Here is a 27,882-nt window from a genome sequence, read left to right on the forward strand (position 1 = left end):
TTTTTTTGATAAGAGAGGGGTATTAAACTCTAATGTCTTACATTTTACCTCTTCTTGTCAGCTGTGTGTATTTGGCCAATAATTAATGCAATTAGAAAAAGTTTACTGTGATCAAAATCTATATGAGTGATACGTAATCTGAACCAAAATAGAAAATGTATAGCTGCGGTCTATGACAGATGAAACAGACCTTTTGTCAGCACTGTAGGAATGTATGACACTCAGTTCACATAAAAGCTAAACCAAACTGAACATCTTTCTCTTGCTTAAATTGGTGATATCAATTGGAACCTGCTTCAAAATCCTTGGTAAATCTTTCATCCTGAAACAAAATTCCATATTGTGCGGATTCCTACAGAAATTACAGAAATTCCTATTGTTTTATCTGTAAAAATTTGCAGAGTAAAAATGTGACTGTGCCTTAATTCTCTATATCAGATATATAGCATATATACAGAGCAGATATGTAAGCTATATGTAAGTTTCTCATTGAAACTCATGCCAATATTACAAATTATTTACAAATTTAATGTGCTAGTTCATTAATTAGAATCACACTATCACTCTATAGTTTAAACACTTGAAAGAAGGCACATCTTAATGTGCATAAGTCAGCAAGGTTAACATGTTGCTAAGCTAAACGCCTGAAAAAAGACTCTCTTTTACAACAATATGTGTCAGTGCTGACTGAAAAGCTACTTTGTATATATAAACAACACTCAATATTTGACATTTCCCATTTTAAATGGTCATCTTTGGTCCCAGTGTGTTTGTGGGATTTTCTGTGAAGGACGCAGTGCTGCCTGCTATTTTCGACAGCATTTGAATTGGCATGGTCATGTGGAGCTTATAAATGTTGCGGATCGTTTAGGTTTGGAACACAGTAAACGTCTTTGTTTGTCTTTTAATTTGAGAAGACCAGCACTTGATGAGAGATCTGGAAGAGATGGCCCACAGCCCTCTGAAAAATAAAAGAAAAAACAGAGCCAGTTAGTTCCCATCTTACACCTATATACACCCATCTGTATTCACCTATAGAATTCAACTGTACTGTATATGCAGCTTACTTTACTACTGACGAGTAAGATATTTGGCATAAAATATGTTGATGGTTCACATGACCCATTTACATTGATTCTTTATACTGAATTAAGTGTAACGCTTGATTCTTAAAAAATGGAATTATCCACAGCTGGGCTATTTTTGTTTAGTGAAGGGTTTTTATGAGTCCCTTGTTCGTCCCGCTGTTCTTCAGAGAAATCCTCCAGCTCAAACAAATGCTTTGGTTTTTCAGCAATTCCGAGTATTTTTTCAAGCCTTTTCAAATTTGACTGTTTGATTTTGAGATCCATATTTTCACACTGAGGATGACTGAGGGACTCTTGTGCGACTATTACAGAAGGTTAAAAACACTCACTGAAGCTCCAGAAGGAAAAATAAAGGGGGAGCCTGAGGTGTACATTTAAATATAATAATATATATATTTTTCATTTAGTACTGTCCTTCAGAAGCTACAGAAGAAACGTGTTTTTAAAACGGCACAATCTTAATGATCTTCAAAATTAACAAATTTTGTATGCTTTCATAATACTCCAGTTAGAGTGCTGCGGTCACACTAGAGTTTTAGCATGAACTGATGCCACTTTTTGTAAACTGATACGAGTATGAATATTTTAATTTGTGTACTTTCCGATAAAGAGTACCGATTTTGATACTACTTAGATTTGGTTTCATTGAAAGTGCAATTAATTTAAAAGGAGGTTTTATTTTTTGCCTGTAGCAAGGATGAACACAAAAATATTTAACAGAAGGCTATTCTAAGCCAAAAATATACACACATTGTTGATAACCCTGCAAATCGATAGACTGATTAAGCATGGACATTTAACGGATAATCCTTACGCTGACACGTGTCCACGACTTTACACATTACATAATCAAATGTGTGCAGTTTAAGTTAGCTTATGGAGTCACTCTGTTGACATTGCATTTTGGGGACTTATAAAACCCTGTTATGCATGGTTCTTTGTTATATTCATGAGTCCTGTCATTAATCCATGGGTCAGGTAATCAAAAAGTAGGCTAAAAACTGAAACTGATAGGCGCAATGGTTGAATTTGTCATTAACAGTAAAAACAGTTTAATATAGGCTTTTCTGAAACGACAAATATTTTACTTAAATTATATTTATATTATTATTTTATTTAACAAACCAGTTTGTGTTTTGCCATTGAAGCATATATAGCAGACTTGTTTTCAAGCATTTCATGCCTGTTATTCGTTCTTCTTGTTTATTTTGTAGATAATTGACAAACAATACATACGTTAAAATTAAGAAACAAATTTCAAAAAGTTCAAAAAAAGTTTCAAAAAGATAATGTTTCCTAGAAAAAAAAATATGAAGTGTATATTTTTGTTTGAGTCTGGATGACTCTATGAAAAAATAAGGATTTAATTAAAACACCACTGTAAATTGTTGTATCACAAACCTCTGTCATATAGGCCTATTTGCTATATTAATATAACTCATTATTTAAAAAATTAGGTCTTAAGCATCTGATTTTTCCTCAGTGCTGATGAGCCTTCATATTCTCTATCTCTCTCGCCGTGAGTTCGGGTGAGGGTGTGTTTAATAAGTAAAACGCCACAATTTGGCTTGCGTGCCTCAAACTGGCGGGGAAATAAACATTTGAAAAATATTAAATACAAAGGCTGGTTATTTTACTGGTGATGAGGGATAATAGTGATATTACAGATTTCAAAGAAAATATAAACTAAATATTTAAAAGGAAGCAAGCTTGACAACAACAGACCCTATCAATGTCGTAACGAATGCCCTTAAATAAAGTAGCCTTGTTGACAGCAAGCATCAAGTGTTTATTGAGATTGTGTCTTCTGTCATGTACAGGCTACCTGTTAATAAACATGTGAGACATGCGGTGACAGCAGTGATGTTAAGCTCTGATGAGGCGCTTTTATTTAGCCTGTAGTCTATATAAAAGTTTAGATTTGTTACATAATGTTCCATTACTTACAATTTCTTTAATTGTTTATATTCATAGTTTATATATAAAATGAGTGCTAGCTTGTTTCGCTGTAATCATTTTGCAGGGTTCATATTACATGGATTTATGGATTTATTAATAATGTATTTTATTAACATATTGTTTATAAAGGACTAAGCGATGAAAAAAAAAATATATATATATATATACACAGTTGAAGTCAGAATTATTAATTGGGTGATGAGCAAATCGTACTAAACAGTACAAATTAGATTGTACGAATTCATACGAATTAGCCACTAAATCAAAAAGTTAAGAATTGCCGTGAGATTGCGTTGGGAGTTCAGATCAACACGGTTTGATTACTATTTATTATTATTATTTTATATTTTAAAGGGTTCAGAAGAACCCTTGGTTTGAACATTCTTTGGCATCTGAATAAATTACCAATTTCAACAGCAGCATTAGCATCTTGAAGAAGGCGGAATGTATATATACTAGAGTGCTTTTGAAGCCTAAAGCCTAAAGCTTTGAATGCTTATATCATCTAAATGTGAATTTTATCACAGTTTTGGAACACACTAGCTTATAGATTACCTTAAAGTTGCATGAAAATAAAATTAGGTTGCTAGTATCAGTTTGTTAGTCTTAAGGATATCTGTAATCAGTGTGTTTCAAAACAGTGACAACAACTTAGAAGATTTTAACATCGAAAACAAAGTTCAAAACAAACTTCAGGCAAAAGTTCAGTTTTTTCATTGTATCTTCTGACCAATAAAATGCTCTGTAGCATTTGACGAGAGGGGGGGGGGGGGGGGGGGTAATATCATGAATGAAAATGAAGAGTTGCGGGAGTGGGGGAGTCAGTGATGCTGTGTCGCAGAAGAAAGTGAAGAGGCAGGTGGGGGGCTTCGCAGATGAAAGTGAAGAGCGGGGGTGGGCTGGAGATCGGGGGGCCCCTAATAGTAATTTAGGATCCCCAAAACGTTGTGGGCCCTTAAGCGTGATTTATACTTCTGTGTCAAGTGTATGTGCATGCTTTAGCGCAGCCTTCGAGCGGTCGCATAGCCCTCGCCGTGGCCATCAATGATACGCACCTCTCAAAAACTGTAACTACACGTCACAACGTTGCGTAGCGCAAGCTCTTTGATTGGTTGGCTTGGTATCGCTGACATTTGTGGGCAGGACCAAGTGCCGCACGAACCCGTTGCTTTGTGTTTACCTTATGATTAAAGTTGTTGCCCGTCCGCTGGTTTCTGCCTCAAAATTTCAGTTACTTGTACATTAAGGTAGCGTTTAGAAAATAACAAAACACCCATGAAGAAACTCGACACAGAGGAGCATAAAACCTCACTGCCAGCTAACGTTTCGGAAGTGTAATTACAGACCAACACAAACAGTGCACAGAAGTATAAATGCACGGCGATGCGCAAGAATTGCGCCGTGGGTCATTGTGATAAAAACAAAACATTATTGGCTGTTTTATATAAAGGGGATGGGCTACTCTATGTCCCACCCCGTTTTCATGTTTCAGTTAAAATTGCTTTTCACTTCGAACAAAAATGAGCATTTCAAAGCACTTCACATGATTTTTAAGACGAACATACTAATACTAACACCTAAAGAACTTCGACTTGATTTTATTGCAACATTAAGTTGAATTATCTTCTTTATTTTTGTTTGAGGCCGTGTCCACATGTACACGGATATTTTTATAAATGTGGTTTTCCCCGCTTTCAATTAAAAAAAAAAATCTTTGTAAACATGAAAACACAAAAACGCACTGTGATGTATGTTAAGGGCACGCCGAACCAACATGGCATGATAATGACACTTTTAAGCTGCGTTCACACCAAACGAGAATTAAGTATTTGCACAAGTAAATTGCTAACATATCAATGCAAATGTAAGAACAGAGGCGGATTACAGTCCTGCAGGCAAGCAATATGATAGATGAGATGGTTTTGCCACAAATGTGCGGAATTGTACCTCATTTCTGTCTTTGGTGTGAAACTAGCCATGTTGGCCAATCAGAAAGGAGAAAACAGCACGCACACTGACGTTATGAGCAGAAAACTCCGGTTGTATCGTCCACATGAGCACAGAAAAGAAATTCTTCACCCTGGCTGGAGTTTTCAAAAAAGTTTCTGTTTCGGTCACCTGATACTGCATTTTCGTATGAACAAACACAAAACTAAGTTGAAAAAAGTGCAGTTTTAAAAATACCCAAGGGCAGGGCTTTAAATGGAGTCAAAGCTGAGTGTAGATCCTCACCTCATGCCTGCCTGACCACCACAACCACTCACACAAATAAATCCATCAAGCTGAAATACTTACAGACAAACATACGAATGCACATGCCGCACATGGCGACAACGCTGGCAATGTTGAGAGCTCGTCCGCACTCAGGACTCATCAGACAGTTCCTGGTGCTCATACAGCACCTGCAGCATGCATTCTGGCTCCTATCAGCTGACTGGTTCTGCTTGGTGTTGCTTGTGTGCTGCTGGGTTATAACCTCTTCATAGGACGGCGGGGGGCTCTTGTACTCCTCCTCCATGGCTGGTATCCTGGTTCAGGCCTGAGGGAGGATGAAATGGTTACGGCTGTGACTCACAAATGTGGGGGGGGGGGGGGGGGGGAAATCAATCGATGGTAATTACATTCCAGTATCTGAGAGCATCCTTTCATTGTCATTAACTGATATGGAAATAAATCAATTGCTCTATGGATCATGCATGCTTTATCTGTTGACACATTGCTCCACAGAGAACACCTAAGATGGAATATTGTTTTGAAGCTTCAATGATAATTAGCTATGCTGCTGTGAAAAAAAAACAGTTGCACACACCTTGATTTCCTGTGCTTTGTGTTTATCTTATATTAAGATTGTATGTTTAATAATGATGTTTGAAATTTTTTTTATATTTTTCATGTGTAAATGTTTTAAAGGGGACATATTATGCCCTTTTTATAAGATGTAAAATAAATTAATGATGATGTCTCTAGAGCAGTGGTTGCCAACATGGGGATCAGGAGACAATGAGGGGGGTCACTGACAGACAGACAGACAGTAAGACAGACAGACAGACAGACAGACAGACAGATATATAGATAGATTAGATAGATACTAGGTAGCATTTATTTGTTATAACATATAGGGCTATATGCATACCTAATTTTTTTTCAGCCAATAAAACATTTCCGATAAAAGCTTAATGTGACTGTTTTCATTTTCAAAAGTTCCTTTCACAGCATCGAAATTGTAATGTAATTGCAATAAATTCAGTTGAATAGACATTCATTTAGTATTTCAAGAGTAAAACGAGATGAAAGACTTTGTAAACGCTATAGTGCCATCAGGATCAGCAGCCAAGTGCAGAAACTCCATTAAAAATATTAATATTTAATGGTAATATTTTAAAGACATGGTGAGTGAAAATGTAATTTAATGCAGTACTTTTTGTTCGGTCTGAACTCCTTATGCATGTCCATCTAGTGCATTTACACTGAATAACAATAGAAAATTGGGTAACACTTTATAATGACTACACATTATGAGTCATCTGTTAAGCATCAACTCTACATTAATAAACGTTAGTAAGCAGTTTGTAAATGCAGTTACAAATGCTGTATTATTGACTTATAAGCACATTTATAATGTGCTTTATAATTGTATTTTCATACTATGTTAATTATTTATTTTTTATTACTAAATTAAGTATTGCATTATTTACAAACCAGTTATTTAAGAATAGTTGGTTGTTTTTTAAGATCATTCAGAATGAGTAAGTAAACGATTAATAAACTATTCAAATTAACATTTATATATCTTATTATTCAGGCATATACTAATAGTTAATTTGTATGTTAATAAATGCTTTATTAACTTAACTTAATCCAGTTCTGTGACCTAATCTAAAGTGAGGACTATTTATGCTTTATAAATCCCTTATAAATGACAATTAAAGGCTCAGTTATATTCTAAACAGGAAAAAAGAACATAAATGACTTTCATTCATTTCTATTCATTTGAAGATGCACAAATGAAACTGTATCAAGTAAAAAATAAATCTTTGCAACCTTATCTAAAATAAAATTACTGTACAGTTTAAACATTGCATCTTATTATATTGTTAAATTATTATATTGTTGTTGTTTTATACAATTTTATGTCGTATTTTGACACTCCTGTTATTCAGCAATGTTTAAACTTTACATTAATTTTACTTTTTAAATAAGATTGCAAAGATTATTGTTTATTTGATACTGAGCTTTTAATTGTCATTTATAAGGGATTTATAAAGCATAAATAGTCCTCACTTTAGATTAGGTCACAGAACTGCATGAAGTTGAGTTAATAAAGCATTTATTAATAAATAAATTTACTATTAGTATATGCCTAAATAATAAGATATATAAATGTTGATTTCAATAGTTTATTAATCATTTACTAATTCATTCTGAATGATCTTAAAAACCTCCAACTACTCTTAAATACAAATAATTTGTAAATAATGCAATACTTAATTTAGTAATGAAAAATCAACCAGTTACAAAGTACGAAAGTACAATTATTAAGCCTATTATAAATGTGGTTATAAGTCAATAATAGCTGCAGTTACAAACTGCTTACTAACGTTTATTAATGTAGAGTTAATGCTTAACAGATAATGAATTCCCTAGATGCTAATGCTTAGTAAATGATTTATAGTGTGTAGTTATTATAAAGTGTTACCGAAAATTGTTCTGTCAACATCAGCATGAACAGGAGTTCATAAGTAGTTAAGGGTGAGTTAATGATGATGTACCCCTCCAAATAAAGTCATGATATAATTATACATGTTGGTTACATTTAGCTTAAACTTAAATGTTAAATAATACTTATTAATACTAATTAATAATTAATAATTAATGTTATTCCACAATAAGCGCACACAGTAACACATAATTAATTTATAGTAAGTAATAAATTTATAGTAAACTAATGTTTAATTCACATATTAAAACATCATTATTCATGCACTGTTATTGTAAAGTGTTACCTATATCGACCAATATGTTCTTTTGAAAAAATAAAAAATAAAAACATTTCTCAAATCAAGTTTAGTTAAACAAATCATCCTCATTATTTTCATTATGTATTCAGTCTATAGGCATGTGTGAATACAAGATTGGAGAACACAATGTGGCATAGACAACTACTGGGTTGCTACAGTATGCGTAATTCGGCTTAATGAGTCATTTACAACTCTTCTTTTGAAGAGGGATTATTTTTAATAACATTGTTGTCTTCACCCAACTTTAAATTACCCAACTTTACCCGAATAACCCAAATAAAAAAAGCAAAATAAAACTGTTTACGTGGATACTGGTTAATCTTTCAGCTGCACTTTTTAAATGCCATGAAATGTGCATTAACCAAAGTAATAAAATTGCCTCAGTTTATATGTTTCTGAGAAAACCGAACACTAGTGCCATTCATTCAACTTGCCATGAAACTGCCAAGAAACAGTGTGATAGATTTTTTTGAAATGTTGCCACAGGCATGCATTTTCATATGCCTGGGTCGTAATCTACACAAAACCCAAAGAAATCAGGAAGGAGGGGCGAGACCATTACATTACATTTTCTATTCACTGATGTCTTAAGCATGATGAGTGACATAGTTGTGAGAGGAATGTGTCAGTATTAAGCTCAGCCCTTCTATTGCGCCGCTCAAGGGCAAAATGCCAGCAAAATCATTCAAAACAACCTTTGAGTTCCTGCAAGTCATCCGTTTCTCTTTCAGAGACTTAAAGCTCCAAAAGAAGCGGAAACGAGGACATTTTTATTACACCAAACTTTTCACAGAAAAAAAATCAGTTCCAATCAAATAATTTACCCAAGGACAGCCCCGCAGGCAATGGATTTGTTTCAGATTACTGAAATTACCAGAGAACTGCCATTTCAATTCAATGTACCTTTTTCAAGTGTCTTCAGACGTTTAGAGTCTTCTTTTTTCCTTTAAATTTTCCTTTTTGTCTCGAGTCCCACTTGTAACCGGGAAGAAATTAAAATCCTCAATCACGACACTGCTACAAAAAGAGAAAAGAGCACAGACATGACATTCTCAGTATCTCAGATGATCATGTTTACCTTTTTTTGTATCAGCTGTCCTTTTTCACCCTAAAATGATAGCCTCAGTAAGATCTTTCAGATGTACCTGAGCTGTCGTGAGGTTGACGGGGCTGGTCTGATGTACGCCTTGGGTGGACTCATATAAATACTGTACCTCTGTGACAGCTGGTTCCACAGGGTGTGCAAATCAAGTTTTTCCTGCTCGTCCTCTGAGAGTCAGTCATTCTGGAGCAAACTACATCAAGCAAACCCTTTTTTTCTTCCTGTTTTTGCATGAGTGCGCAAGTGTGTTTTCACTTTTCTATGGATGCTCCAGACACATAATAATTCACACAATCAGTTTAATATGAATAACACAATCCTGCATATATATACAATGGCGCATGGGTGGACTTACAGAGGTAGCAAATCATCTACAAATGCACTGCAGAAAAAAAGAACAGTTCCTTCTTATTTTTTCAGTCTCTTTCTGTACAGAAAATGGCACCATGATGTAGAAAAGGGTTCTTTATCCAAAACATCAGCTTCCATTATGTTTCACTGGGTGATTTAAACCAACTGGCCTCCTTCCAAAGCAGAACCTACCAGCCAACAAATAATAAAAAAGATATTAAACTAACTCATGCTTGCACTTTCAGATACACAAATAATGATACACATCCACACAAAGATTCATACATACCTCACATAAACACACACTCCTGTGGATAAAACACACACAGTTCACACACAATTAACACACACGCACGCACGCACGCACACACACACTCATGTGCATGGACCACAAATACCACACACAGAATCACACACACTTGTTCGCAAACAACACACACAACATCACACACTTCTCACATACAACTCAGACTCACATACACTCCCATACATCCAACACAGACACACACACACACACACAGACGCATGCACACAAACCACAGACCACACACACACACAGATGCACTCAGCATTACAAACACACACCTCGCATACAACACTAACTCACATACACATACAACACACACACACACACACACACACACACAGACACATATAGACGCACTCAGACTTTCTCACATAAACACACACTCAAACACACTCCAGTACGTACAACACACACTCACAATTCACACAGACACACTTGTGCACAAGCTACAAATAACACACAGACACACTCAGCATCACACACACACACCTCTCATAAAACACACCCACTTCAAACATGCAACAGACATACACACACACACACACACACACACACGAGCATGCATGCGCACTTGTGCACAAACCACACACACACACACACACACACACACACACACACACACACACCTAACATACAACACAAACCCACATACACTTCCATACATACAACACAGAAGCTTAACACACACACGCACACACACACACACACACACACACACACACACACATTCAGACTTACTGCACAAACACACACTTACATACACTCCCATCCATACAACACAAATGCACAAATCACACACATAGAGACACACAAAAACACAAACACTCTTACACACACATACATGCATGTGCACAAACAACACTCAGGCGCACACAGAATTACAAACACCTCACATACACTCCACTCCTACAGATAAAACACACACTCATAGTTCACACACACACAATTGTTTTTTTAATCAATTGTGGGGACATTCCATAAGCAAAATGGCTTTTAATACACCACTACTTTACCAACCATGAACTTAACCCAACCACTTACAGGAATTAGCATATTTTCTCTCCCAAAATATGTTACAGATTAATTTATAAGCTTTTTGACAAATCAGACATGGTGCAATGTCCTCATAAAGCATCTTCTCCTTGTATTAGCCATGTTTTACCCATGTCATTGAATAAATTTGTGTCTTTATGTCACACACACACACACACACAAACACCACACACACAGAGAGAGAGAGAGAGAGAGCAAACAAATTATTTAAAAGATGTTTGGCAATTTTGACATTGTTGGAGTAAGCGATAACAATCTGAAGCTGTAATCATCCTCTCTCGTCATTGTTATCACACGTTAAAAAATAAAAACAACAACCCGAGGGCTCGTCCGGGATATTCCTAAGGAACAAGGTAACAAAATCATCTCCCATCACTGGTAAGTAAGAAATAATTGACGATGGGCTGTATTCACCACCTAAGGTGTGCATTATTTTCTAATAATTCAAAGGGCTGTAGAAAATTCTTCTTGATGGTTAACACACCTCAAGACATTGTTCAGTTGTCATTTTTTTCAGTCTTTTTTTTCTGTGTGTAGCATTAAATTCTTTTAAATCAAATCAATTAAAATCAAATTTGACTTTTAGTTCATGTTAACGTACTTTCAGCTAAAATGGAATATTAAGAGGTGGGACTTTCTTTTTGTGCATCATTCCCTCATAGCAAACTAACGGTAAGAGGAGCGTGGTTAAAAAAAAAATTGAGTTTGAAGCTGCAGAATCAAACCAGAAGCAAAACCAGCAGACACTTTGTCACAATTACCAGCGATCTAATCCTTGCAGATCGCTGGTATACATCCAGTCATACACCACTCACACACACCTGTTACGGGTTCCATTGATTACACACACAGCCAGAAGATCGTTATGGACTGATTACATGGACTTTAAATACAGTGTGCGCGCACACACACACACACACACACACCTTTCCTTAGTCTTGTTTATCTGTGAACATTACAATGTGTTTTTCCTTGTTTAGCCTAGCTGTGTTTTGACCCTTTGCTTTGTCTGTTTGTTTTGATTCATAGCTGTCTGTACCGACTGTTCGCCTGTTCTTTGACCATGACTTTGGATTGTCTGCATGTACCTGTTGACTATTGCCTGCCTGACCATTCTTGTAATAAACACCTGGATCCTCAACCCCATTGTCCAGCATCCTTCACATAACACACACAATGTCATAAGACATTAATATTAGGTTAGGTTTAGGCCACCAGCATCTAAGAACAATGTTATTTTGACGTCCCATAATGACATGAAGCGAGGCTGATTTTTGGTTGATTTTAGGGTGTGTTGGAAAGTGGGCAAAATCCAACATCAAGCTAACATCTTAAACTGTCATATTGACATCAAATACTGACTTTTATTCATCAGGTATGGCAAGCAAAGTCCAACATTTGATAGGCGTCATAGTGGTAACATCCACACAATGTCAAGCTGTAACATCATTAGACGTCGATATTTGGTTGTTTTTAGGTTGCATTATAAATTAACAAATATTCAACTTCTGATCGATGTTGGACATTGATGTCGGCCTGACATTGGGTTCTGACGTCAACCCAATTTTCCAAACAAAATGCAACATCATTGTATGTAATTGTTCACCTAAAGGATAACAAGGTGTGCTAGCAAAATAAACATTATACATTTTGATTTCACACAGACTTTAAATGCTGAAAACAAACAATATGGCCTTCACGTCATTTTCACTTTAAATAGGGCTGATTGTGTAGCAAACACTTTTTAAATGGTGTATTGCTGTAGGTTCACTTAACCTTTGTACTAAAGCTTGAGAGTTAAATGGATATTTCACCCAAAACTGAAAAGTTACTCATCATTCACCTAGTTATTTTGTATAATCATTGACTTCCAAAACATTTTTTTTCTACTGTATGGAGTTAATAATTGTAGGTTTCCAACGTTTTTTTAAAAAAGATCTTCTTAGCAGAAAAAAAGAAAGTCATAAGGGTTTGAAACCACTTCTGCAACTAGAGAGTACATTTTCTGGGTGAACTGTCTCTTTAACAGCTTAAGGCCAAGCCATTGTTTTCAGAGGTCAACCTTGAGCTGTTTTGTCCAGATTTTCCTGAGCACCATTAGTCACACCTGCTATTGTGCTGCCAGAGTAGTTGGTATGGTAAGCATCATTCTTCATTCAGCATAGATGGCCGAAACACAGCTGACTGCGCTATTGGATTTCTTCTTTGACTGTTGCTTGATTTGATGTAATTTCAAAGACATGCCTATTGTCAACTGCTGGCACAGCATTTGAAACCCATGAATTTGTTTAGGTCTGTTTTTTTAGAAGTGCTCACATGTCAAATACACATAGAAGTACTACTAGAAAATTATTATTTTTGTCTGACTGCGATGTTGTGCTTTTTCTGTAGGCACCACTCCAGTGGCTAAAAGGTTTTGAGAAAACTATAAGTGCACATTGTTTGAAATTAAAGTATGGTTTAATAATTAATAAGTAGAGTTTTAAAACCCAAATATGCATGCGGGCACAAAGGGCACTGCTATGTGGTAGAGGGACACAAAATGAGGAAAAAATGTTTTGGCATACTAAAATAAATGATGAGAAAATACACTCACCGGCAACTTGTCGCCTCACAGACAAGAGGGTCACTGGTTTGAGCCTCGGCTGGGTCAGTTGGCGTTTCTGTGTGGAGTTTGCATGTTCTCCCTGTGTTCGTGTGGGTTCCCTCCGGGTGCTCTGGTTTCCCCCACAGTCCAAAGACATGTGGTATAGGTGAATTGGGTAGGCTAAATTAAATTGTCTGTAGTGTATGAGTGTGAATGTATGTTTCCCAGAGATGGGTTGCAGCTGGAAGGGCATCCGCTGCGTAAAACATGTGCTGGATAAGTTGGCGGTTCATTCTGCTGTTGTGACCCCGGATTAATAAAGGGACTAAGCTGAAAAGAAAATGAATGAATTAATGATTTTGGTCCATACTGACATGATAGCATCTCGCAGTTGCTGCAATTTTGTCAGCTGTGCATGATGCAAATCTTCCATTCCACCACATCCCAAATGTGCTCTATTGGATTGAATTCTGGTGACTGTGGAGGCCTTACAGTGTACAGTACAGTGAACTCATTGTCATGTTCAAGAAACCAGTCTCAGATGATTCGCACCTTATTAAATGGGGTGTTATCCTGCTGAAAGTAGCCATCAAAAGCAACACTACTCAGGTAGGCTGTGGAGTTGACAAGATGCTTAATTGGTACTTATGGGCCCAAAGTGTGCCAAGAAAATTACTCACAACATTACACCCACCAACATCAGCCTGAACCATTGATACAAGACAGAATGGATCCATGCTTTCATGTGGTTGACACCAAATTCTGACCCCACCATCTGAATGTCACAGCAGAAATCAAGACTCATCATCCAGGCAACGGTTTTCCAATCTTCTATCGTCCAATTTTGGTGTGCCTGTGTAAATTGTAGCCTCAGTTTCCTGTTTTTAGTTGACAGGAGTGGCATTCGGTGTCGTTTTCTGCTGCTGTAGCCCATCCGCCTCAAGGTTGGATGTGTTGTGTATTCAGAGATGCTCTTCTGCATACCTCAGCTGTCACGAGTGGTTATTTGAGTTACTGTTGCCTTTCTATCAGCTCAAAGCAGTCTGGCTATTCTCCTCTGACTTCTGGCATCAACAAGGCATTTACGCCAACAGAACTGCTGCTCACTGTATATTTTTTCTTTTTCGGACCATTTTCTGTAAACCCTAGAGATGGTTATTCGTAAAAATCTCAGTAGATCAGCTGTTTCTGAAATACTCAAACCAGCCCATCTGGCGCCAACAGCCATGCCACGTTCAAAGTCACTTAAATCGCCTTTCTTCCTCATTCTGATGCTTGGTTTAAACTGCAATAGATCATCTTGACCATGTCTACATGCTTAAATGCATTGAGTTGCTGCCTTGTGAATGGCTGATTAGAATATTGCGTTAATGAGCAGTTGGACAGGTGTACCCATTAAAGTGGCTGGTGAGCATATGCCTTTCATTATTGTTTTATAGAGGCCAATCGTCAAAACGTGAGAACCATTCTATCATTCAAAGTAAAAAATGTTTACCATTAATGTTTTGTGTGGGAATGAAATGTAAATAACATTTTCACTGTTAAACTCGTATTTCAAAGACCCATACACACTCTTATACACACACACACTCATACACTACAGCCAATTTAGTTTATTCAATTCACCTATAACGCATGTCTTTGGACTGTGGGGGAAACCGGAGCACCTAGAGGAAACCCACGCAAACATTGGCAAAACATGCAAACTCCACACAGGAATGCCAACTGGCCCAGCCAGGACTCGAACCAATGATCTTCCTACTGTGAGGTGACAGTACTAACCACTGAGCAGAGATGTATAAAGTACTAGAGACCCAGACTTAAGTAAAAGTACAAGTGCTCTTTCAAAAAGTGACTTGAGTAGAAGTTGAAGTGCTCTTTAAGCGCCATACTTAAGTGGAAGTACATTTTTTGTACTTAAGTATTGCAAGTAGTTTATTTCAAAATGTACTACTCAAGTACCGAAAGTAAAAGTACAAGTATTGTGTAATGTATTTATTAAAGAAAGCTGTCAAAAGACATCATATTGTTTTGTTTATTTTAAATATCTTTTTGTGGGGCTTGTGATTAAGCAGAACGAAAAGAAACATGGCTTACTATACTGTTTTTCTCTCGCGCTTGAATTACAGTCTGACAGATTATAACAGCTTTAACGCACACCTTTCAAAGTTGTGTGTCACAAAAACATTCCGTAATTCACTCAAAACGCTATAGAGTGGAGGAACTTTGATGTCACCTTGTAGGCTAATCGGCTGCTAGCATAAAACTGGCTCCCTTAATAAAATCCCTATAGGATTTTCCCATAGGCTTTTCGAAGATTGCGAATAATAAGCTCTGTGTTTAAAAACTGTTCATTACACTTACACGTTTTGTCCAGCCAGATAATCCTCACATGAAAATACTACTTTGAGCACTTTTGGATCTTGAATGCAAACGCAAAAATTGAAAAGCTAACATTAGGCTATAAACGAACTACAGTGCTTTCGGGGCGCTTTTCAGCACCACCCTGCTACAGACAACTTATTAAGCTTATTTTTAGAAATATACTCCTTGACAAAGAATTAATCTCTCTGTTTATTATATTATAATCCACGCACTTTGTTATAAACTAGGAAACCCACGCAAACATTGGCAAAACATGCAAACTCCACACAGGAATGCCAACTGGCCCAGCCAGTAAGTAAGTAAACTGACTAGTAAGTAAAAATTCACAAAATTCACAATTTAGCCACACAGACTCCTATTCGTCCCACATAAATAACAGTAATGCATACCTAGCTAACCCCATAGAGACTGTGTCTGTTCCTCGTATTATTAGATCAAGAAACAAACGTACTGTATGCTCCAGAAATAATCTATTAAGAATTAAACCAGAAAAAACACTAAAAAGTGAAAATACAAATTTCATGAAGCTTGGTCTCCTAAACATCAGGTCACTAGCACCTAAAGCACTTATCATAAATGAAATAATAACAGATAACAATCTTAATGCACTCTGTCTCACTGAAACCTGGCTGAAACAAAATGACTATATTAGTTTAAATGAGGCAACTCCTCCAGGATTCTTATATAAACATGAGGCTCGTCAAACTGGTCGTGGTGGTGGAGTCGCGTCAATCTTTAGTGATATTCTTAATGTTAATCAGAGAAACGGACTTATGTTTAGCTCCTTTGAAGTACTAGCGCTTAATGTTGTCCTTCCAAACACTATGCAAAAACCTATGTTATCTCTCGCTCTAATCACCATATATAGACCTCCAGGACCCTATGTCAATTTTCTAAAAGAGTTTTCTGATTTTATCTCTGACTTACTAGTTAAAACTGATAAAATACTAATTGTAGGAGACTTTAACATCCACATAGATGACGCTAACGACACATTAGGGCTCGCGTTTACGGACTTGCTGGTCTCACTAGGAATAAAGCAAAATGTTATTGGTCCAACTCATCGCCTAAAGCATACACTAGATCTAATTCTGTCTTATGGAATTGAGGTCACTGATGTAGACATTATACCACAAAGTGATGATATTACAGACCACTACCTCTTACTATATAAGCTGTGTTTACCTGAAATTAGCAGATCCGCTCCGATATATCGTCCTAGTAGAACTATTGTTCCATCCACTAAAGATGAATTTATAAATAACTTACCTGATCTTTCTCTACTTCGAAATGCACCCGCAAACGCAAATGACCTTGATGTAGTAACCAGCAGTATGGATGCCATCTTTACTAGCACTTTAAATACTGTGGCACCCATCAAACTAAAAAAGGCTAGAGAGAATAAAACTACACCGTGGTATAATAGTCATACCCGCGCTCTCAAAACAGCAACCCGTGCCCTGGAACGTAAATGGAAAAAAACTAATTTAGAAGTCTTTAGAATTGCATACAAAGACAGTATGTCCAGCTATAGGAGGGCTTTAAAATCTGCCAGGGCTGAGCACCTGCGCCAACTGATAGAAAATAATCAAAACAATCCTAGATTCTTATTTAACACCAGCGCTAAATTAACAAATAATCGGTCATCTTTGAAACAAAACGTTCCACCGCAAATTAGTAGTGATGACTTCATGAATTTTTTCAGTGATAAAATAGAAGGCTTTAGACAGAAAATAGGAGATATTAAACTTTCTGCACCGCCTTATACTTCAGATCCAGTAAACACGCCTCTGAATCTAAATAACCTACAGTGCTTTAAAATCATAGAACAGGAAGAGCTAGACAAAATTATAAATAGCTCTAAATCAGCTACGTGTATATTGGACCCAATTCCAACAAAGTTACTGAAAGAATTGCTACCTGTTATAGGAGAACCTCTTCTTAACATTATCAACTCTTCTTTATCTTTAGGCCATGTTCCAAATCCCTACAAGTTAGCTGTTATTAAACCTATTATTAAGAAACCACAACTGGAACCCAGCAACTTAGCTAATTATAGGCCTATTTCAAACCTTCCATTTATATCTAAAATACTAGAAAAAGTTGTTTCTGCTCAATTATGCTCCTTTCTGCAGACCAACAATGTTTTTGAAGTGTTTCAGTCAGGTTTCAGAGCTCATCATAGTACAGAAACTGCATTAGTGAAAATAACCAACGATTTACTCTTAGCTGCTGACCAAGGGTGCATCTCGCTATTAGTTCTACTCGATCTTAGTGCGGCATTTGACACCATTGACCATGGTATCCTTATTAATCGCTTAAAGTCTACAGGTGTCCAGGGACAGGCCCTACAATGGTTTAAGTCATACTTATCTGACCGTTACCAGTTTGTAAATATAAATGGACAGCCTTCACAAATCAGCCCAGTAAAATACGGGGTGCCTCAAGGATCAGTTTTAGGCCCTTTACTGTTTACAATATACATGCTACCCCTGGGAGACATTATTAGAAGACATGGGATCAGCTTTCACTGCTATGCAGATGATACTCAATTATATATTTCAACTAAACCTGACGAGACGTCTAATCTGTCCAAGCTAACTGAGTGTATTAAAGATGTTAAAGACTGGATGACCAACAATTATCTTCTCTTAAACTCAGACAAAACAGAATTATTACTTATTGGGCCTAAATCCTGTACACAGCAGATCTCACAACTCGATCTACAATTAGAGGGATACAAAGTTAGCGTTAGTTCTACTATAAAAGATCTGGGTGTCATATTAGACAGCAATTTAACTTTTAAAAATCATATTTCCCATGTCACAAAAACTGCTTTCTTTCATCTGAGAAATATAGCTAAGTTACGAAGTATGCTATCCATCTCAGATGCAGAAAAGCTAGTCCATGCTTTTATGACTTCTAGGCTGGACTACTGTAATGCTCTGTTTGCTGGCTGCCCAGCATCCTCTATTAACAAACTTCAATTAGTACAAAATGCAGCTGCCAGAGTTCTAACCAGGTCTAGAAAATTTGATCACATCACCCCAATTTTATCCTCCTTACACTGGCTGCCTGTTAAGTTTCGTATTGAATTTAAAATATTGCTTCTTACATATAAAGCTTTAAATAATCTAGCTCCTGCTTATCTAACCAATCTTCTGTCTCGCTACAATCCAACTCGCTCTTTAAGATCTCAAAACTCAGGACTTCTGGTAGTACCTAGAATAGCAAAGTCGAGTAAAGGAGGTCGAGCCTTCTCATTTATAGCTCCTAAACTCTGGAATAGCCTTCCTGATAACGTCCGAGGCTCAGACACACTCTCCCAATTCAAAACTAGATTAAAGACCTATCTGTTCAGTAAAGCATACACTTAGTGCACCACTTAGGGGGCTTCCACACAGGTTATGCATCTTGCTGATATACACTGTGAACATCAGCTACGCTAATTATTTTCTTTATTCTCCATTTCCACCTGGGGATACTCTTCCCGAGGCCCTCAGACTATGCAGAGTCACTGATTCGATCCAAGACCAACGACGAGATGATCCCAAGGTTTCCATATCCTGGACCTGGCCGAATCCTGAACAACTACTGCGATGGTCATGGAAGAGTGGAGAACATGAGACTGTTTCCTATGACGCTCCAGAGACAGACGAGTCTTCGCTGAGGCCAGCTTCCAGCCTCCGCCACTGAGATTGCAGCTCTGCACAAGACGTTTGGCCAGCGGAGAAATTAAAATGGTCGTGCCCAACTGAGCCTGGTTTCTCTCAAGGTTTTTTTTCTTCACTTCCGCCTTTAGTGAAGTTTTTTTTCCCTCTCCGCTGTCGCCACTGGCTTGCATGGTTCAGGATCTGTAGAGCTGCGCATCGTTGGATTTGCTCTTCAATATTTGGACTCTCGGTAGTGATTATTAAACCACACTGAACTGAGCTAAACTGAACTGAACTTAAACACTACAAACTTAACTACACTGTTCCTATTTACTGTGACCTTTTATGTGAAGCTGCTTTGACACAATCTACATTGTAAAAGCGCTATACAAATAAAGGTGAATTGAATTGAATTGAATAAACAAATAAATAAGCAAAAACACATAGACCTAAATGCCTTTTGGATCGTTTTTAAGTAGGAAATACATCTGTTTTTCTTTTCATTGTTGTAAAAGTTTTAAAACTGTATAAATGTCAAAACTGTATCTACATGTCATAAGACATATTTTAAAAAGTGTATCGCTCGCGTGCACACAGCCTGCTTACCATAACAGATGACAGAAATGAGGGATGAGGAGCAAGTCTATAAATTCCTGCAAGTTCCATCATGGATCGAGAACAACATTCAATATTATTTTTATGTCACAAAATACAGCGAAAGGCAACCCATACCGTCACACATGCTATACATTTTATGGTGGAGTGTAAATATTGCAGTTATGATAAAGTCAAATGTGTTCAGATGAAGAAAAACCCAACAAAAAATCACTTGATCACGTTAAAATTACAGTTAACATGTATGTATTTTTACACATTTATTCACACGTTTGCATTACTGAGAACAGAAAAGAGACAGGCTGCACTGGTAAGCAGTATCTTCATAATGTTGTTTAATTAAAATAAAGGATCAACAAATAAATCTGTCTTGACAGTCTTTACCTGTGAAGGCATTATCTACACACATTATGATTTCCCAATTAGAAAAATACAATAAACTATAAAATACTAGTCATGAAAATACTTAAATCAAAGACAAATCCAAATGCCCAACTTAAGCGAGCTGCGCTCCAGCCCAGTTCAGCTCGATGACGTATAATGTCCCCGACAGCGCCTGTAGTCACATTTAGCAACTTGATAGCAACCATCTTTTTAAAGAAGCATTGTGTGACGTAACTGATGTGTTTTATGTCGTAGAATAAAACGTGAAAGTATCTTGAGTTTGTGTTAGCCACGAACCTTATTTAAGCGATTTAACTGAAATCCCATTGAAAACACCCATTGACTTTGGGACGAGGGAACCGGAACTGTTAAAATGTAACTCGCTTCCAGGTTTTTGCATACAAATTGATGTCATAGTTCCTCCACGCTATTGAAACCCATTTTCGGATTGCAAATTATCAGTTGTAAACACTGTAAACAGAAGTTCTAAACATTCTACCAGAAGATGCTAGTCACTATGGTACCCTCCATGCAGTAGCCAAGAAAAAGGTCAATAATTGTAAGGAGTAGGGGTGTGAATCTACACTGGTCTGATGGTTTGGTTCGATTACGATTATCATGCCATCGATTCGGTTCAATTCGGTGGATTGACGATGCGTTCCATACATAATTAGATTTTTTCTTCACAACACAAGAATTTTTTTCATTAAAATCTATAAATATATTTATATTTATATATTATTTGCAATACAATTTTGTTCTTTAATACAGCAGTAAGATTTATGAACTGTACCCTTAATTTGACCTGCTCAAAGAAAACACTCTTTCTGAATGTATCAAACAAAACACCAATACATGCACAGAAGACAACATGAGCATTTATAGCAAATAAACTAATGTAAATATTATCCAGCTTGAATTTTGAGTGCTGACAGGTGAGGTCTTACACCCCTATGATTGGTCATTGTCTTCACCTGCTCAACACCTGCTCTTACTCTCTATGCGCATAATACGTGGTTATCTCAGGTAATCCATATTAGACACAGTGGAGAAAACTCGCATCACAGGCACACTCGAGTCTGGATCCACAAGTATCGCTTTAACAGCCAAGAGGAGAGGAAAAGTTACCTCACAAACAGGCCAGCGGGTCAAATGTCCAAAGTGAGATGGAGTTTTACAGCATTTCACCGTCAAAGTGAAATAGCGGCTCGTGTGCTGTGCCGCCTTCATTGTAGTAAGAATGTTATTTACTCACCCTCATCTCCTTCGCTATAGTATTCTACTGCAACATTTCGCATAGGAGACAAATAGCGTCAGTACGTAATAACCAGTTATGATCTATTACTGAACCGATATCAATAATTTTGACACCCCTAGTAACGAGTAACGATGCAGCACATAAAAAAATGTATCGGAGTAAAAGTAATAAACTCATCGAATATATGTACTAAAGTAAAAGTGTAAGTAGGAGATAAAAACAATACTCCAGTAGAGTACAGATACAGCCTTTTAGTACTTAAGTACATTAGTGAAGTAGTTCTACTTCGTTACTATACATCTGCAACTGGGCCACCATGCTGCCCCAAATTGTAATCATATAAATACTAATTATATGAAAATCTTGATTATTACATGAATACATGAACTGTTTAGCTAACAGCCTGAAGTTAACTAATAACAGTGTATGTTAATGTAAGTTCAGTTAACATCAGCAAGTGTAGATTGATATCTGACAGAAAATATGATTATCCTGACCTGAGCAAATTTTCTGAATCAACCATCTCCTTTCTTTCTTTTCATCCAAGAAAAACATGGTCTACAATTTCTGCTTGTGTTTCTTTGCTGACCCACAATAACGTTACCTCCTTAAGTTGAATTTTCACCTTACACCTAGTTCATGCTACTGGATTTAAAGCCCGATTTGAGTCTGACTTGAGCCAAATTCCAAGTTAACAAGCTTGTGACAGATCGGGCAGTGATGGTGGGAAAATCAGGAGATGATCAGCATTCGGTAGTCTTTATGTGTGATCTACTGAACAATGAATAAAAGAGACTTGCAGGTGCATGCCAAATTTTCTCAGATGAACACTGCAAAAAAATATCTGTTAATTAACAGGTTCCGTATTTTGTGATTCACAAATGTTTATTTATGGTTGTGAATTGCATTATGGGGATTTTATTTCTGCTATTATCTCTGTCAACTGTTGACGTTGAAAATTCTACTGTGCAGTTTCAATATAGTGACTTTTATTGACTTTTTTTTGTAGATAATATGTTTAATAAATAATATATAAAGAACTAAATCTTAAAAAACATAAACCTAGACCCACTTCAAACTATTAAAATTGTCAATAAAAGTACATTAAACTTTTTAACATCAAAAGCTTTTGGAGGAAAGATAATGCATGGATAATGCATATGAATGGCCCCATTATGCCATTCAAAAGTGAAAAACACATGAATCACAAAATGTGGGAAACACTTTAATTTAATGATCCATTTGAGTATCAGAAGACTGTCTGTTTAATATCTGTTGATACTGCTTCTTTAACAGACATTTAACTGACTATAAGAAACTTTGCAAGTACATGTCAACTTACATTAACCCTAAACCTAACCCTAACCACAACCTAACCGTCTACTTATAATCTATTGAAAATTAGTTGGTATGTAGATGCAATGTAACTTAAATTCAACAAACGGACCATCAAAATAAAGTGGGACCAAAAAAATACATATTTTTTATACAAAAGCCTTCCAAAGATACTTTGCGCAATCCACAGATTTTAATATAAATTTCGGCAATTAAACACCTTTCCATGTGGTTTATGACTTGCCTGTTTACTTTCACCATCTCATTTAGAGAATCTCCTGAGGTAAACAAGTTATATCTTTGAACAAAAATAATAAATAATAGTGGATGTAAAATGCAGCACTTCCTTCCTTCTTTATTTAGCAGCAACGACCTCTGAGGCTTTAAATGACCGCTGCACCCTCAAGTCTACATTCGACGCATCCTTAAAACAAAAAACAAATCCAGGTTCTTTCACATGTCCTTTTTTTCACACAGTCTTGAATATAAACGTTGCATTCCAAACGTGATACTTTGGAGTGAAATAATTATGGCCGCCATATTGAATATTGACAATTTGAAGTGCTCAAAACTGGCCACTTCGAATGGAATGAAGGGTTTCAAAAATACAACTCATAGACACTTTAGGAAATTTAAGCAGGGAAGTTGTTTGATGTACACACTACATTCATTTCAGAAGGGCTCATCCCTATGTTCTAATCCCTTTAGGGCAGGGGTGGTCAACCCTGTTCTTGGAGAGCTACCTTCATTGCAGAGTTCAGCTCCAATCCTTATCAAACACACCTGAACCAATTAATAAGGACCTGAACAGCACATGATAATTACATGCAGGTGTGTTTGATATGAGTTGCAACTTAAATCTTCAGAAAGGTAGAGAAATGGAGATCTACCTTCCTCCATAGTTCAGCTACAACCCGGATCAAAACCAACCAAATCAACTAAGTAGGATCTGAAGTAGCACTTGCACATAAAGACATGTGCATTTGATGAAGGTTGCAGCCTAACTCTGCAGGAAGATAGCTCTCCAGGAACATTGTTGGGCACCTATGGATTAGTGAATAGGGATGAATACCGAGTATGTAGTTGAACTTTGGCTGATGATGACGTCACACGAGATCACAAGGACGCCAAGTACAGACAGGAAATAAAACAACCATTGTGTTCATGTGCTCAACAGAAATGTCTGTGATTTGCTAGAATGGTCAACAGTTCACTTGTTTCATCCTCTATTTACACAGATATGAAAGCTATGTCTATCAGCTGAACAACAGTGATAGATCAGCTGATTAATCAGCAGCTTTCAAATGTTTCCTTGAATGCTTTCTGAGCTAAAATCATGTAAATCATGATCATGTAAATAAGTGGTGTCAAACTCAGTTCATGGAGGACCTGCAGCATTTATTTCCAACCCTGCTTCAACACACTTAATCTGCGGTCACAGTGGGCTTTGTGTGTGTGAAATTTTGTCGTATGGCGCTGCGAAAAGGGGCTGAATTAAACAAAATGATTAGACATTTAAAAAAGCTAGCTACTCTATGTTTTCAATTTCTGTCCAGACAGGTCCTGTTTTGATCCTTGATTGGTCTCACGCAGTCAAGTGATGTGATTTCGCAGGTCAGAGTTTACCAAGCTTGAACTTTGCACCGCAGCGAACTGCGAAACTTAATGCATGACGCTGCGTTTCCGGTCTGACTCATTCGCGTGCATATGAATGGAAGTCTATGGGAGGAAAAGCCCAGTGTGACCTCAGCTTTACATGTAGGTTTCAAACAAGCCTGAAGGACTTAATTAGTTTGATCATGTGTGTTTAATTAGGATTGGAACTAAACTGTGCAGAGCTGCGCCCCTCCAGGAACTGAGTTTGACACCTGTGATGTAGATCATAGTGTTTTGTTCTTTATGACTGCTGCAACCAGAACATTTTATTTGCTGTGGATTGAGGGCTGGTTTTTTTGAGTTGTTGTCTAATGTGTACTGTGTGACCCTCTCTTGTGGAACATTTACATATTGTTGCGTAGTGTGAACATAACGATGACAAAAAGGCACAAAATTAAGTCAGGTAGTCTGAACAGCACATTGATCTGCTGATGTCCAAAGTCATTTAGTGTTAGCTAGGCATAAAGTGAGTCACATTAAGGCCATGTCCACACAAACATGGGTATTTTTATAAACAGGGCTTTCCCCACTTTTGTTTTTAAAACAAATCTCCGTCCACATGAATATGCAAAAAACACACTGTGATGCACGGTAAGGGCATGCCCAAACCAACAGGCGGTGATTCACACATACACTACAGCCAATTTAGCTTATTCAATTAACCTATAGCGCATGTCTTTGGACTGTGGGGGAAAGCGAAGCACCCGGAGGAAACCCACATGAACACGGGGAGAATATGCAAATTCCACACAGAAATGCCAACTGACCAAGCTGGGGCTTGAACTAGCGACCTTCTTGCAGTAAGGTGACAGCGCTAGAAAAAAGTGCAGTTTTGAAAATACCCACGTTCGTGTGGACAGGGCCTTAAAGTGTGCACAGCATTAAAAATCTAAACCAATAAATTTGAAAGTGGGATGGACATAAGCAGGATTTTGAAAAGTGTGTTGCGGGCTGGGTGAAGATTACGGCCATGCATAGATTGGATATGACCCATTTCCACTAAGTGGTACGAAACAGTACAGTTTTGTTCTGTACGCTTTTATAGCCGTTTCCATTGCCAAAAGGTATCTAAAAGCGAACAGTACCGTACCACTTTTTGGGTACCCTTTCAGAAGGGTACCTAGCACAACAAAAGTGTACCAAAAGGCGGAGGAGGATGTGCAGCTGAACGCTACTGATTTACATAGATACGTCACCAGTGTGTACACAAGCAGGAGAATGAAAAGTGCTTCTATATTTGAAATAATGAACTTCTTGAGCTAATGATAATAACGTGTATGTGATCCTTTCAGATCCTTCCAATCCTTTCAGAAACGGAAAAGTGCAAGAGTGAAGCGCGAAAAAACAAAGGAGAAGCCGGAAAAAAACAAAGGAGCAAATGAATTATTTTAGCAACCTAAAACATGAACAAACTGCCATGTTTAACTATTATCATCACCCTTTGGACTATTATGATGTCAGAATGACGGAAATACTTTCTAACAGAGATTACATGTGCTAGTGAAGAATAAAGATGAGACGTTTGCACTGAGTGGGCTATATGTTGCGTGTTGATTTTGAACCCATATAAGGACTAAATGTATGCTGTATATCTGTAATTGGTAACATATCGGACAGCATAAGGAGCTGTATGTGTTCATATATGTTGCATTTATTTATTTTATATAATTGCAGAGGATACAGTAGGCTATTTTTGCATCATTGATCTGTAGTTATAATCAAATCATGTTCATAGAAAGGTTAGTCATGAACATTTATACACAAGCATTTGTGTGTTTTAAGCATCTGTTTTGTGAGAAGTGCTTCTAATATCATATGTGAATGGCACATACATCTTTACTTTGACATTTCCTTGAGCGAGGATGATGTCGATCAAAACTTTCTGTCATACACCACGCCCACCAAAAGAGTACCATTGGTACGCTTCTAGCAGTGGAAACGCAGGCCTGATAAAGGGGGGCTGTACTGACCCGTACTCTACCACTCAGTGAAAATGGGTCATTAATGAATTGTTAAACAATGAATATCTTTTGACATTTAACAAAAATATTCTGCTTATTGCTACATTGAAGAAAATAAGAAACTATTTAGAAATGGCTATTCACTCACTCCTGTTCCTTCAGCTTATTCCATGCTTTATCAGGGGTTGCACTGCGGAATAATCTCTTATTTCCTTTGTTATGTTTTACACAGTGGATGACCTACCGGTGACAATCTTGCATTAATATTACATCCCCTAGTGCTGGAAAACACCCACACACTTTGCCATTCATGCACTATGGCCAATTTAGATTTACCAACCCATCTATACTGCATGTCTTTGGACTGTGAGGGAAACTGGAGCACCCAGAAGAAACCCACCCAGACAAACTTTACACAGAAAGGCCTCATGGTCCAGCTGGGACTCAGGCCAGTGATCTTCTTGCTGTGAGCAACCACTTAGCCACTGTGAAATGGCTTTAAGTTTCACAAGTAATTAATACAAGTTTTATTACAAGGTGTAACCAGTAACATTATACACTTAATTGGAGGTTTCACATCATCATATCAAGCTCACAGTCAAGCTTTGGAATTTCAGCGATGTACAAGTTACTACACAGGATAGATGTAAGAGTGTAAATGTTACTCCACCTACCTTCTGTTTGTGTCATTGTAGATCTAGGCTGTTCAACAGTCAGAACTGCAGCGCAGGAGTCTGCCACCCTCGTACACATAAAACACAGAGTATATCGACAGTCATCCGAGCAGATGAGACAGCAGCCGTCCAGACAGACCTGACAGCACAGGTTACAGCAGCGGTCCACACATGGCTCATCCCGGTGACACAAACAAACACACGCGTCCCCACAGCTTTCCCTGCACTGAGGGCAAGGGCCAGGCATTGTACTGCAGCTCAGTCCCATGTCTGCTTCAGTTAAACTGACTGATCCCGACACCCCAAAGACCAAAGAGAATCCCAAATATGACCTAATGAGTGCGTCATTAGAGGACTGCATGAAAACGCCAATTTTATCTGCTCATTTTAAGATTCCACGAACTGACAAGCTGTGTTTGTTAGCAGTGCACTTATAAGCCTCGGGGCATCCCAGATGAGCCCCTCCTTCTGTGCTGAGTCAATTATTAGACAGTGT

The 27,882-nt window shown here is 37.3% G+C and overlaps 1 long non-coding RNA gene across 1 annotated transcript; it reads right to left on the reverse strand.

The window, feature by feature from the left end:
• On the reverse strand, positions 1-27,778 carry LOC130221592 (uncharacterized). Its single transcript, XR_008836292.1, has 5 exons — positions 27,387-27,778; positions 9,211-9,706; positions 8,969-9,082; positions 5,343-5,586; positions 1-961 (listed from the first exon to the last, which is right to left on the reverse strand). It is a non-coding gene; the product is annotated as an uncharacterized LOC130221592 (long non-coding RNA).
• Positions 27,779-27,882: the final 104 nt, after the last annotated feature.

The sequence above is a fragment of the Danio aesculapii genome, chromosome 3 (genome assembly GCF_903798145.1).
Source record: "Danio aesculapii chromosome 3, fDanAes4.1, whole genome shotgun sequence".
NCBI classification, from domain to species: Eukaryota; Metazoa; Chordata; class Actinopteri; order Cypriniformes; family Danionidae; genus Danio; species Danio aesculapii.